This window comes from Scylla paramamosain, chromosome 5 (genome assembly GCF_035594125.1).
Source record: "Scylla paramamosain isolate STU-SP2022 chromosome 5, ASM3559412v1, whole genome shotgun sequence".
NCBI classification, from domain to species: domain Eukaryota; kingdom Metazoa; phylum Arthropoda; class Malacostraca; order Decapoda; family Portunidae; genus Scylla; species Scylla paramamosain.
In genome coordinates, this window is record NC_087155.1 from 5,977,888 (window position 1) to 5,991,647 (window position 13,760).

Genomic DNA, 13,760 nt, shown 5'->3' on the forward strand with positions numbered 1-13,760 from the left:
CTACTACTACTACTACTACTACTACTACCATTACTACTACTACTACTACCATTACTACTACTACTACTACTACTACTACTACTACTACTACTACTACTACTACTACCACCATTACTACTACTACTACTACTACTACTACTACTATTACCACTACTACTATTACTACTACTACTATTACTATGGTTATTAGGTTCCAAACTTCATACAAACAGGGAATATTTTTTTTTCATTTTTCTTCTTCCTTTTCTTTTCGTAACCCTTTGTCAGTCTTCTTTCCGAGTAAAAGAAAAGAAAAAAGAAAATAATATTTGCAGCCTCTTGCCCTGAGATGAAAGCTCGACACTAAACCAGCACAAACTTTTGGAATCATCCTGAAAGTATGAGGAATTTTGGGAGAGTTTGGGATCTTTGAAAGGCAGTAAAAGGGCTTGTTGTTCCCAGTACTTAGAGACTCTGGATACAGTACAGCCTGATGAAGACATTGAAGAAGCAAACAGGATATGTATAGAGGGGAACCTTGAGAAATCGCTGTGGATTGTATGATTGAAAGTCAGCTCTGAATTCTTGATAGACTCGGTAATCAGGTTGTTTGTACCGAATCAGCAGGGAACTTTGAAAGATTAGGTATATGCATGGTTAGGAATGATAAGATGGTAAAGAAAGCTATGTTTTATACAGGGACCGCCACGTGTAAGTCTACTGCATATTTTTTTCTTATTTTATGTAATGTCGTTATTAACACTTTTTTTTTTTTTTTAGGACGAGACTACAAAGAATTAGCAAAAATGCACACTAGAAAAAAAAGGCCCACTTAAAAAACAAGTCAACTTTAGAAAAAAAACGCACACTTTAGAAAAAATGCACACTTTAGAAAAAAAAAACGCACACTTTAGAAAAAAACGTACACATTAGGGTAAAAACGTATACTTTAGAAAAAACGCACACTTTAGAAAAAAAAGCACACTTTAGAAAAAAATGTACACATTAGAAAAAAACGCACACTTTAGAAAAAACGCACACTTTAGAAAAAAAACGTACACATTAGAAAAAACGCACACTAGAAAAAACGTACATTTTAGAAAAAACGCACACTTTAGAAAAAAACGTACCCATTAGGGAAAAAACACACACTTTAGAAAAACGTTCACATTAGGGAAAAAACGCACACTTTAGAAAAAACGCGCACTTTAGAAAAAAACGCACACTTTAGAAAAACGTACACTAGAAAAACGCGCACTTTAGAAAAAACGTACACTTTATAAAAAAAACGCACTCTTTAGAAAAAAGACGTATACATTAGAAAAAAACGCACACTTTAGAAAAAACGCACACTTTAGAAAAAACGCACACTTTAGAAAAAAATAAAAACGCACACTTAAAAAAACGCACACTTAAAAAAAATGCACACTTCAGGAAAAAAAAAAAAAACGCACTCCAGAAAAAACGCACACTTTAGAAAAAAAACGCGCACTTTAGAAAAAAAACGCACACTTTAGAAAAACACACGCTTTAGAAAAAATGTACACATTAGAAAAAAACGCAAACTTTAAAAAAACGCACACTTTAGAAAAAAAAACGTACACTAGAAAAAACGCACACTTTAGAAAAAAAACGTACACTAGAAAAAACTGCTCACTTTAGAAAAAACTGCTCACTTTAGAAAAAAAAACTGCTCACTTTAGAAAAAAAATTGCTCACTTTGGGAAAAATTGCTCACTATAGAAAAAATTGCTCACTTTAGAAAAAAAAAATGCTCACTTTAGAAAAAATTGCTCACTTTAGAAAAAAAAATTGCTCACTTTAGGAAAAAATTGCTCACTTTAGAAAAAAAATTGCTCACTTTAGGAAAAATTGCTCACTTTAGAAAAAAAAAACTGCTCACTTTAGAAAAAAAACTGCTCACTTTAGAAAAATACTGCTCACTTTAGAAAAAAACTGCTCACTTTAGAAAAAAAATTGCTTACTTTAGGAAAAATTGCTCACTTTAGAAAAAAAACTGCTCACTTTAGAAAAAAACTGCTCACTTTAGAAAAAAAAAACTGCTCACTTTAGAAAAAAAAATTGCTCACTTTGGGAAAAATTGCTCACTTTAGAAAAAAATTGCTCACTAGAAAAAAAATGCTCACTTTAGAAAAAAGTGCTCACTTTAGAAAAAAAATTGCTCACTTTAGGAAAAAATTGCTCACTTTAGAAAAAAAAATTGCTCACTTTAGGAAAAATTGCTCACTAGAAAAAAAAACTGCTCACTTTAGAAAAAAAAATGCTCACTTTAGGAAAAATTGCTCACTTTAAAAAAAAAACTGCTCACTTTAGAAAAAAACTGCTCACTTTAGAAAAAAAAATTGCTTACTTTAGGAAAAAATTGCTCACTTTAGAAAAAACTGCTCACTTTAGAAAAAACTGCTCACTTTAGAAAAAAAAAACTGCTCACTTTAGAAAAAAATTGCTCACTTTAGAAAAAAACTGCTCACTTTAGAAAAAACTGCTCACTTTAGAAAAAAAATGCTCACTTTAGGAAAAAAATTGTTCACTTTAGAAAAAAGCACACTTTAGAAAAAACGCACACTTTAGAAAAAAACGTACACTTTAGAAGAAAACGCACACTTGAAAAAAGCGCACACTTTAGAAAAAAATTGCTCACTTTAGAAAAAAATTGCTCACTTAAGAAAGAAATTGCTCACTTTAGAAAAAAATTGCTCACTTAAGAAAGAAATTGCTCACTTTAGAAAAAAAAATTGCTCACTTTAGAAAAAAACGCACTCTAGAAAAAAACGCACACTTTAGAAAAAACGCACACTTTAGAAAAAAAAAACGCACACTTTAGAAAAAAACGCACACTTTAGAAAAAAAAAACGCACACTTTAGAAAAAAACGCACACTCTAGAAAAAAACGCACACTTTAGAAAAAAACGCACACTTTAGAAAAAAACGCACACTTTAGAAAAAAAAACGCACACTTTAGAAAAGAAACGCACACTTTAGAAAAAACGCACACTCTAGAAAAAACGCACTTTAGAAAAAAACGCACACTTTAGAAAAAAACGCACACTTTAGAAAAAAACACATTTTAGAAAAAAAACGCACACTTTAGAAAAAAACGCACACTTAAGAAAAAAATTGCTCACTTTTGAAAAAAATTGCTCACTTTAGAAAGAAATTGCTCACTTTAGAAAAAAATGGCTCGCTTTAGAAAAAACGCACACTTTAGAAAAAACGCACACTTTAGAAAAAAACGCAGATTTAGAAAAAAAAACGTACTCTAGAAAAAACGCACACTTTAGAAAAAACGCACACTTTAGAAAAAAAACGCACACTTTAGAAAAAAACGCACATTTTAGAAAAAAAACGCACTTTAGAAAAAACGCACACTTTAGAAAAAAAACGCACACTTTAGAAAAAACGCTCACTTTAGAAAAAAAGCACACTTTAGAAAAAAACGCACAATCTAGAAAAAAACGCACACTTAAGAAAAAAACGCACACTTTAGAAAAAAAACGCACACTAGAAAAAAAACGCACTTTTTAGAAAAAAAAGCACACTTTAGAAAAAAAACGCACACTTTAGAAAAAAACGCACTCTAGAAAAAAAAACGCACACTTTAGAAAAAAAACGCACACCTTAGAAAAAACGCACACTTTAGAAAAAAACGCACACTCTAGAAAAAAACGCACACTTTAGAAAAAAACGCACTCTAGAAAAAAAACGCACACTTTAGAAAAAAAAAACGCACACTTTAGAAAAAAACGCACACTTTAGAAAAAAACGCACACTTTAGAAAAAACGCACACTTTAGAAAAAAACGCACACTTTAGAAAAAACGCACACTTTAGAAAAAAACGCACACTTTAGAAAAAACCACGCTTTAGAAAAAAAAGCACACTTTAGAAAAAAACGTACACTTTAGAAAAAACGCACACTTTAGAAAATAAACGCACACTTTAGAAAAAAACGCACACTTTAGAAAAAAACGCACACTTTAGAAAAAAACGCACACTTTAGAAAATAAACGCACACTTTAGAAAAAAACGCACACTTTAGAAAATAAACGCACACTTTAGAAAAAAACGCACACTTTAGAAAAAAACGCACACTTTAGAAAAAAACGCACACTTTAGAAAATAAACGCACACTTTAGAAAAAAACGCACACTTTAGAAAATAAACGCACACTTTAGAAAAAAACGCACACTTTAGAAAAAAACGCACACTTTAGAAAAAAACGCACACTTTAGAAAAAAACGCACACTTTAGAAAAAAACGCACACTTTAGAAAAAAACGCACACTTTAGAAAATAAACGCACACTTTAGAAAAAAACGCACACTTTAGAAAAAAACGCACACTTTAGAAAATAAACGCACACTTTAGAAAATAAACGCACACTTTAGAAAAAAACGCACACTTTAGAAAAAAACGCACACTTTAGAAAAAAACGCACACTTTAGAAAAAAAACGCACACTTTAGAAAAAAAACGCACTCTTTAGAAAATAAACGCACACTTTAGAAAAAAACGCACACTTTAGAAAAAAACGCACACTTTAGAAAAAAGCACACTTTAGAAAAAAAAACGCACACTAGAAAAAACGCACTTTCTAGAAAAAAACGCACACTTTAGAAAAAAACGCACACTTTAGAAAATAAACGCACACTTTAGAAAAAACGCACACTTTAGAAAAAAACGCACACTTTAGAAAAAAACGCACACTTTAGAAAAAAACGCACACTTTAGAAAAAAAGCACACTTTAGAAAAAAAAACGCACACTAGAAAAAACGCACTTTCTAGAAAAAAACGCACACTTTAGAAAAAACGCACTTTTTAGAAAAAAAACGCACACTTTAGAAAAAAACACACTTAGGAAAAACGCACACTTTAGAAAAAAAGCACACTTTAGAAAAAAACGCACACTTTAGAAAAAAAACGCACTTTAGAAAAACGCACACTTTAGAAAAAAAACGCACACTAGAAAAAAAACGCACGCTTTAGAAAAACGGCCATTTTAGTAAAACTGCACACTTTACAATAAACATCCTCTTTACAAAAAAGAAAAAACTCCCACTTTAGGAGAAAACATCCACTTTAGACAAAAACGCTTTCTTAAAATAAACCCACTTTACAAAAAAAAGGCACTCATTTTACAATAAAACGCTCACTTCAAAATAAATAAATAAATAAATAAATCGCCCGCTAGAAAACGCTTACTTAAAAAAAAAAGTCACTTAAAAAATTGCCCACCAGGAAAATGGCCACATTAGTAGAAAAAAATGGCCCACTTTAGAAAGAAATGCTCACTTAGAAAAATAAATAAATAAATAAAAACACTAGAAAAGCCGCTCACTTCAGAAAAAAACCCACTATAGAAGAAAAAACACCAACGGCAAAATGAATAAACAAAATAAAATAAAATAAAATAAAATAAAATAAAAATACCGCCTACTATGCCCACTTATTATTACTATGATGACAACAGTGAAGGTCGACCAAAATTCACTTGCTCCTTAGTGATCATTTTAGCCTGACAGGTGACTTGTAGAAATCACTTGTTTGCAGTGAGTGTTTTGTCAAGAGTTCAATCCCCGGCGACGTCCTCACTTGGCATATTCATCACCCCACTGTCAGCTAAATTTCAGTCTTTTCACAACACTTCGAAGGGAGGCACGACATTACTTGTAGTCGAAAGTATTGTATCAAGGGTTATATACCAGGTGACGGCTTCACACTGCATCTTTACCCATCTTGAGATAAATTATTCAATGATCCCATAATACTCCGAGGGGGGACCTGACAGTACCTGTAGTCGAGAGCATTTTGTCAAGGGTTATATCCGCTGCTACGGCTCCACACTACATATTTACCCCTCCTTTAGATCAATTATTCAATGTTTCCATGATATTCCGAAGGGGGCCGTGACATTACTTGCAGTAACCTCATTACGTAAATCCAGAAATTTTAGACATAACGTGATTTTAAGAGTGCGTGCATCTGTCAGTGTGTCACGTAGGCGATGTAGATGGATGATGAGGGGAGCTCCATGGTGCTGGGTGGTGACGCGTGGTGCTAGTGGATGATGAGTGGTATTAGTGAGGTGCTAAGAAGTGATGTGTGGTGATGCAGTGCAATGGGTTGTTGTGAGGCGTGATGGATGGTGATGCAAAGTGATGGGTGGTGATGGGACTGTATGAGTGGTGATGACGATGGTGTATTGTGCCTTTTCCGACGTTGGAGCAATAAAACAAATCAATGTTTTGTAGTAGTTTTAGTAGTAGTACTGTAGTAGTAGTAGTAGTAGTAGTAGTAGTAGTACTGTAGTAGTAGTAGTAGTAGTAGTAGTAGTAGTAGTAGTAGTAGTAGTAGTAGTAGTAGTAGTAGTAGTAGTAGTAGTAGTAGTAGTAGTAGTAGTAGTAGTAGTAGTAGTAGTTGTTGTTGTTGTTGTTGTTGTTGTTGTTGTTGTTGTTGTTGTTGTTGTTGTTGTTGTTGTTGTTGTTGTTGTTGTTGTTGTTGTTGTTGTTGTTGTTGTTGTTGTTGTTGTTGTTGTTGTTGTTGTTGTTGTTGTTGTTGTTGTTGTTGTTGTTGTTGTTGTTGTTGTTGTTGTTGTTGTTGTTGTTGTTGTTGTTGTTGTTGTTGTTGTTGTTGTTGTTGTAGGAGTAGTAGTACAACAACCACAACAACAACAACAGCAACAATAACAACAGCATCAACAACAACAACATCAACAATTGTTTTTGTTGTTGTAGGAGTAGTAGTACAACAACCACAACGACAACAACAGCAACAAAAACAACAACAGCAACAACAACAACAACAGCATCAACAACAGCATTATCAACAACAACAAGAACAACAACAACAACAACAACAGCATCAACAACAACAACAACAACAACAACAACAACAACAACAACAGCATCAACAACAACAACAACAGCAACAACAGCATCAACAACAACAACAACAACAACAACAACAACAACAACAACATCATCAACAACAACAACAACAACAACAACAACAACAGCAATAACATCAACAGCAAATGGCAGCAGCAATATTAATTTCTCTCTCTCGCAACTACTCGTACATTTAATTTTCCATATACGTATACTATTCTTTGAGCTCCTTTTCTCCTTTTCATTTTTCTCTCTTGGGCGAGGGAAATGAAAACGCTGTGGGAAATATGAAAGGAGGAGGATGAGAAGTGAGGGAGGGAACAAGGGAGCGAAGAATGGAAGTGAAGGTAACAGACAATTGACTGGCAAGTTCGACAACGGAAAGCGAAAAACGGGGAGGGCAAGAAAGGAAGGAAATGGAGATAAAGGGGAGAGAGAGAGAGAGAGAGAGAGAGGGGGGGAGAGAGAGAGAGAGAGAGAGAGAGAGAGAGAGAGAGAGAGAGAGAGAGAGAGAGAGAGAGAGAATGCGTGTGTGTGTGTGTGTGTGTGTCGAGCGTACTCATAACCGTCAATACTTCTCAAATTATTTATTAAAGAGAGAAAAGATAGGAAATGAACGGTAACGCTCACAATTCAATCAGCACAATACTCCGCCAGCATTTTGTTTCTTATTTTTTCCCGGGAATACGAGGCGCTGCAACATAAGCATCGTGCATAATTTAGAATAGCTTTACGGAATAACTTTTTTTTCTTTCTTCCTCGCAGGGCTGAATATTAAAAAGATAAAAAAAAAATTGCTGTAGTAATATGCAGAAGTTGAAAATACTCATATGATTTTACTTGCTGCTATTATTATCATTATTTATTTCTTATTCAGTGGCAGGTGGTTGTATAGTTCCAGAAAGTTTGGTGCATTACCGCCACGAACGACCCATCTAGTAAGTGCGGTGTGTGATGTGCAGTTACAGTTTCCTTAATGTACGTATGATGTAACATGCAATAATTCACACGTTATGAACCGAGTATTCACTGGCAGCTGCCTGTAGTGAGCAGACTGTATCACCCTTGCTCCTCCTCCTCCTTGTTGTGTGCGTGTAGCAGTGAAACGCATTCCTGACTGAATGCCACAGTGTAATGACTGTCATTAATAATGTTTATTCCTGGCGACATGCAGGTAGGTATCTTCTCCTCCTTCTCCTCCTCCCCCTCCTCCCTCTCTTCTTCATCAGCTCTTCTTTCTCCTCTTCTCTATCCTCGCTTCCTTTCTCTCCTCTGCCCCTAACCCTTTTGCATTAACCTATCTTAAGTTACAAGTATATTTCTGTTTTCTTCTTCATCAAACAGCGTAGCGTACAGCAAAATGTTCTCCTCATCCTCCTCCTCATGCCCTTCCGTTCAGTCGTGCCCTTCCGCTTGTGTGGAGCAGACGTTGTGACCTGACCTCCGACAGGACCAGCAGCCCTTAACGATAAACCAACATTCGCACTAATTTTATTTTGTTTTACGTGTTCTGTTTTCCTGTACGTCTCAGACTCCATACAAATTACACAACACTCCTTGACGCAAACATTGTGATACATTTGTTAGGTATCAGTGCTAGGTCTCCGTCTGTTTCGTCTGTTTTCGTCTGTTCGTCCGTTTCTAGTAGTATTTTTGTTGTCTTTGTGCTTTTAGCTTGGGTGCTTTTTCTTTCTCTATTTGAAATTGTCCTATTGTGAGATAATAGTTGTTCTCCCTTGTTTTGTGTTACTTTTGTTACTTTTGAGACTCCACGGTTGAAACTCCCATGGGAACTGTCTGTCTCCACCTGCATACCATCGCCTTCCCAGAGACCTGATTAGTACTGCAGCGCCCTATGACCGCTAATCCCTTAATTGCTTTTGATTCCTCTCCAACTGTCGTAGCCTTCACATTCTATGCTATTACATTAAAAATGTCTTTTGATTTAAAATCTTGCATTGTATTGTAGCGGGAGGTTCGTCAAACAGTACTTCAGTGACAACTACTCAAGGCCTGTTTACAGACTGTGTGACACGTGATCACGCCTCGAAGCAGTGGCAGAAGGAAACAGAAGGAATACCGAATTAAAAAGCAATTTTGATTCACTATAGGAATTCGTCACACCAAATGTGGGCGTGGGCTCGGGCAGATAACCATGCGACGAGACAACAGCTGCTGACCCCTCCTGCCACGCCGCAACGCTCCGCCACCCCGCGAACCTCTCCTGCCTCGCCTGTCACCTCACCTGATTCCTCCCTCTCACAGGACGCAGCCTTCACCCCAGTCAGGAATGGATCACGACAACACTCGCGCCGCATTCACCTCCCCACCACATCTAACCGTTTTTCTATCCTGACTGAACAGATAGATGAACCGGAAGAGACTAGGCTTATAGAAGATTCGATTGTTTGAGGACAGCTAGTGGAATTTTGTGGACGAGTCCCGTCTCGCAGGAGGAGGTACTGTCTCCCTAGAGCCTCCCTAGGGGACATCACTGCTGCCATCGAGGACACGACCAAGGACGCCACTACTAACACACTTTATGTCACCCACACTTTATGTCATAGGCACAAATGACGTCCAGCGGACCCGATCAGAAGAACTGATGGCGAAATATAAGGAAGTGATTTGCAAGTATAGAACTAAATCAAATAATATTATAATTTCAGGCATTCTCCCTACCAACCTCAATCATTGCTAATATAGACTTCACTTTCATCAAGATAAAAAAATAAATCTCTTAAAATAACATTAGGTCTCGTCTATCGTCCTTCAGCCCAGTCACCCGCTACAGACGAAAATTTTATGATCTAATCGCGGACATTTGCTGCGTAAATAAATGCATAATTATGGGGGACTTTAGTCTTCCAGTCACGGGATGGGGTGAACCACTGACTGCTCACGCAGGCCAGCATCTCTACAAGTGCATACTTGCAGGCTTCCTCCACCATCACATTAACACAGAATAATAATGATAAACTAGAGCACGACAGATTGCATAGAAAACTAAAAAGCTGATGAAATGCAGCAAAAAAAATTGTTGAAGCTCAGATCGTGAACTCATGTAAAACGAACCCAAAAGAATTTTACAGCTATGTAAAAACTAAAAGGGTTTTAACATCAACGATTGGTCCATTTATAACAGAAAACGGCGAAAAAAATAGGAAACGAAACAGACATGGGGAACACCCTGAAGGAGTACTTTTCAACAGTCTGCACGACCGAGGATATTCAGGGCAGCCTGCCGACCCCCGCGCCTCAGTCACGAGGCACCACGCTGCCAGACTTCATCATCACAAAAAATGAAATCCTTTCAGTCACGAAGAGCATGAACGTAAACAAAACACCCGGGCCAGACAAAATATCACCCAGGCTTCTTAAAGAAGCAAGAAATGAGCTCGTGAAACCGCTTACGATTTTATTCAATAAAATTTTATTAGCGGATACAGTTCCTCACGAGTGGAAACTAGCAAATATCACGCCAATCTTCAAAAAAGGAAATAGATATCTCGCAGCCAATTACAGACCGATCAGTCTAACTTCAGTAGTGTGCAAACTGATAGAAACAATAATCAGAAATAAGTGTTAAATGTTTAGAAGAAAATAAAATCATAAAAGATTCGCAACACGGTTTCAAAACCAAACGTTCCTGCTTGACAAACTTACTAGACTTCTTTTATGAAGTATTTAACTCGTATGTATGACGAGACAAAAGCAGCTGATATTATCTTCCTTGATTTCCAGAAATCTTTCGACACTGTTCCACATAAGAGACTCATCAGTAAAGTGAAAGCTCAGCTCACGGCATAGCCGGAAACACCCTGAAATGATTGAGAGACTGGCTTTCTGACAGAAAACAGCGTGTTGTAATTAATGGAAAAGAGTCAGATTGGCATAAGGTAAATAGCGGCGTTCCTCAAACCTCTGTATTAGAACCAGTATTTTTTTATAATATACATTAATGATATTGATAAAGGGATCAATTGCAAAATAAATAAATCTGCAGACGACACAAAAATAACAAAGTACCGTCAGTGTCACAATGGCAGGAACTGCAGTGTGACCTCAATAAACTAACAAGCTGGGCAGAAAAATGGCAGATGAGATTCAATATAGAAAAGTGTGAAGCTCTACATATCGGAAGCAACAATGTTCAAGCGAGATATGTAATAACATGCCACTGTCAAGCGCTGAAAAGAAATGATCTTGGTGTAGTTGTGTCAAAGGACCTAAAGTCGAGTCAACACTGCACATAAATAGTAAAGACAGCAAATAAATTAGTAGGGTTCATTGGAAGAACCTTTGAATTTAAATCAGAAAAGGTTATAATTGCCTTATATAACTCACTGGTGCTCCCTCATCTAGAATATTGTATACAGTTCTGGTCACCATATTACAAAAAAAACATTGAAAAACTAGAAAAATTACAGCGTAGAGTCACTCAGATGATTCCAAGATTGTGTAATAAGCCGTATGAGGAACGACTGGAAGAACTAAACCTATTTAGCTTAACTAAGCGCAGGATAAGAGGAGACCTAATTGAAGTGTTCAAAATTTTTAAAGGATATAGTAACCTTGATGCACATAAATATTTTACCATTGATCATTCTAACCTAACAAGAAATAATGGATTCAAGATTATACCCAAACGTTTTAAATCCCACGAGGCCAAACATTTTTTCTCTAATCTCACGGTAAATATATGGAATAAACTTTCTGTAGAAACCGTAAACAGCAATTCTATTGAATCATTCAAAAATACAAGACAAATATTTAAAAGCTAATCCCCAACAAGCTCTCCTCTTGTCCGAATAATTACTATATTCACTAATAAACTCTTTTATTCTACAGACACCAATTTTGTTATAAATTGTGTTCATTTTCAGATAGGTGTATAGAGTTCACCGTAGGGTGAATAGTAGAACTTCCTTTCATCTTTTCCTATGAAAATTCCATGTCAGTTTTTCCATTCTGCATGGTACTTTTCCTAACTATTTCCATGCCAGCGCAAGCTGGAGGGAGTGGTGGATGGGGAGGAGCCTTCTGCTGTGCTGTTCTGTCTCTCTTCCCTGCAGCTAGTTAGAAATAGTTACCAAACACCCTTGCAAGTGCCAAAAGGTCTGTTATTGTTTGGCTTTCTTTTGTATTCCTTTGTATTCCTCCTCCTCCTCCTCCTCCTCCTCCTCCTCCTCCTCCTCCTCCTCCTCCTCCTCCTCCTCCTCCTCCTCCTCCAGCCCGTCATATCAAAACTGAGTAAACGTGAAATGCCTCCAGTATACATAAACATAATCTCTATATGCAGTTCTTGCCAAATATCAGCTCATATTCGTATCGAAAACTGAATTGCGCCTGGGACAGATGAGTCCATTATACTGTGCAGAAGACTCCTTTCGCGATAAACATTTATGCCTCTTATCTTCAGTAGTTGTGTTCAAGCCGCACTCTAACTCAGCTTCGTATTCAACAGATCACGAGTTTACAACGTAGTACCCGGGATCACAAATTATTTACTCTCTTTATACATATACGATCTATTTATACATGTACGATCTATTTATACATGTACGATAAAAGAAAGACTAGGCAATGAAATTTTAAGTTGCAATGCCAGACACGCGGGTACACTGAAAGGTGACTGTCAGTACTGCAAGAGGCACCAGGGAGACACTTTGCTATTAATGTCTTTCTTTTTTATTTCGTCTTTTTTTTTCTTTCACTTTCTATTTGGAAAATTAAAGATGTGGTGTAAATATTGAACGTAAACCAGCCTGTGATGTCTTCAGTGGCGGGAAATGAGGAGACAGAAAGAGTGTGTGTGTGTGTGTGTGTGTGTGTGTGTGTGTGTGTGTGTGTGTGTGTGTGTGTTAGGGAGAGCGAGGACTGGTTAGTGAAGGAGAAAAGGCAGCCCTAGCAGGATCATCTATGTGTCTTTTTCATATCAGGGAAGTCTGTCTGAGGATTTGAAAAAAGAAAAAAAAAATAGAAAAAGGAAAACAAATGTCAGTAATTACCACACTAGTACGTAATTGCCACATGCCGGGGGGAATGGCGGATTAGGAGGCAGAGGAGACGGGGCAGGAACGCAGCTAGAAAAGAATACAGTCCCTTTGGTATCGGCGCAGCAACCCCGGTTAGATTCGCCTTGATCGCAGGAAATCTGTGTTTGTTGATGGGCAGGGATCTAGGAGTGGATTTTTTTGTGCGTGTTATGCTCTGGATGTGTGGGAGGGGAGGGGGAAACGAGACAATATTCCCTCCGGTTCTTCCACGCTCATGATACTCGTTCAGGTGGATAATTAAAGGGAAGGTGCAGGTAAAATGTGTGTCTTTTACTCTCCTTTTCATGTCATGCTTGTCACTTTGTTTTCTGAATTTACGGTGTGTGTGTGTGTGTGTGTGTGTGTGTGTGTGTGTGTGTGTGTGTGTGCGCCTGTTTTACGTGTCCATTGTTTTATTAAGCATTCATTTCTAGCTCTTTTTATTTGACATTTATCACATTTCGCGTTTCTCTCGCATTCTCCACCTCTATTTTACCAGTATTTTTTTTTTTTTTATATATGCTAACATATGTTACTAGGTTTTATGTTAGCCCGTCTATTAACATCGCTGTTTTCTGATGTCTCTATCTTTGTCTCGTATATATTTCAGTCTCTCTCTCTCTCTCTCTCTCTCTCTCTCTCTCTCTCTCTCTCTCTCTCTCTCTCTCTCTCTCTCTCTCTCTCTCTCTCTCTCTCTCTCTCTCTCTCTCTCAAAGTGTTAGCAAAATTTTCCAATATTCCTTTTTCCATTATGCTACATTCTTTTCGTTAAATTTGAACGTTTCGTTTAAATGAAAGATGAGACAAGATGATTAAAAATACATCAAGATTCACTCT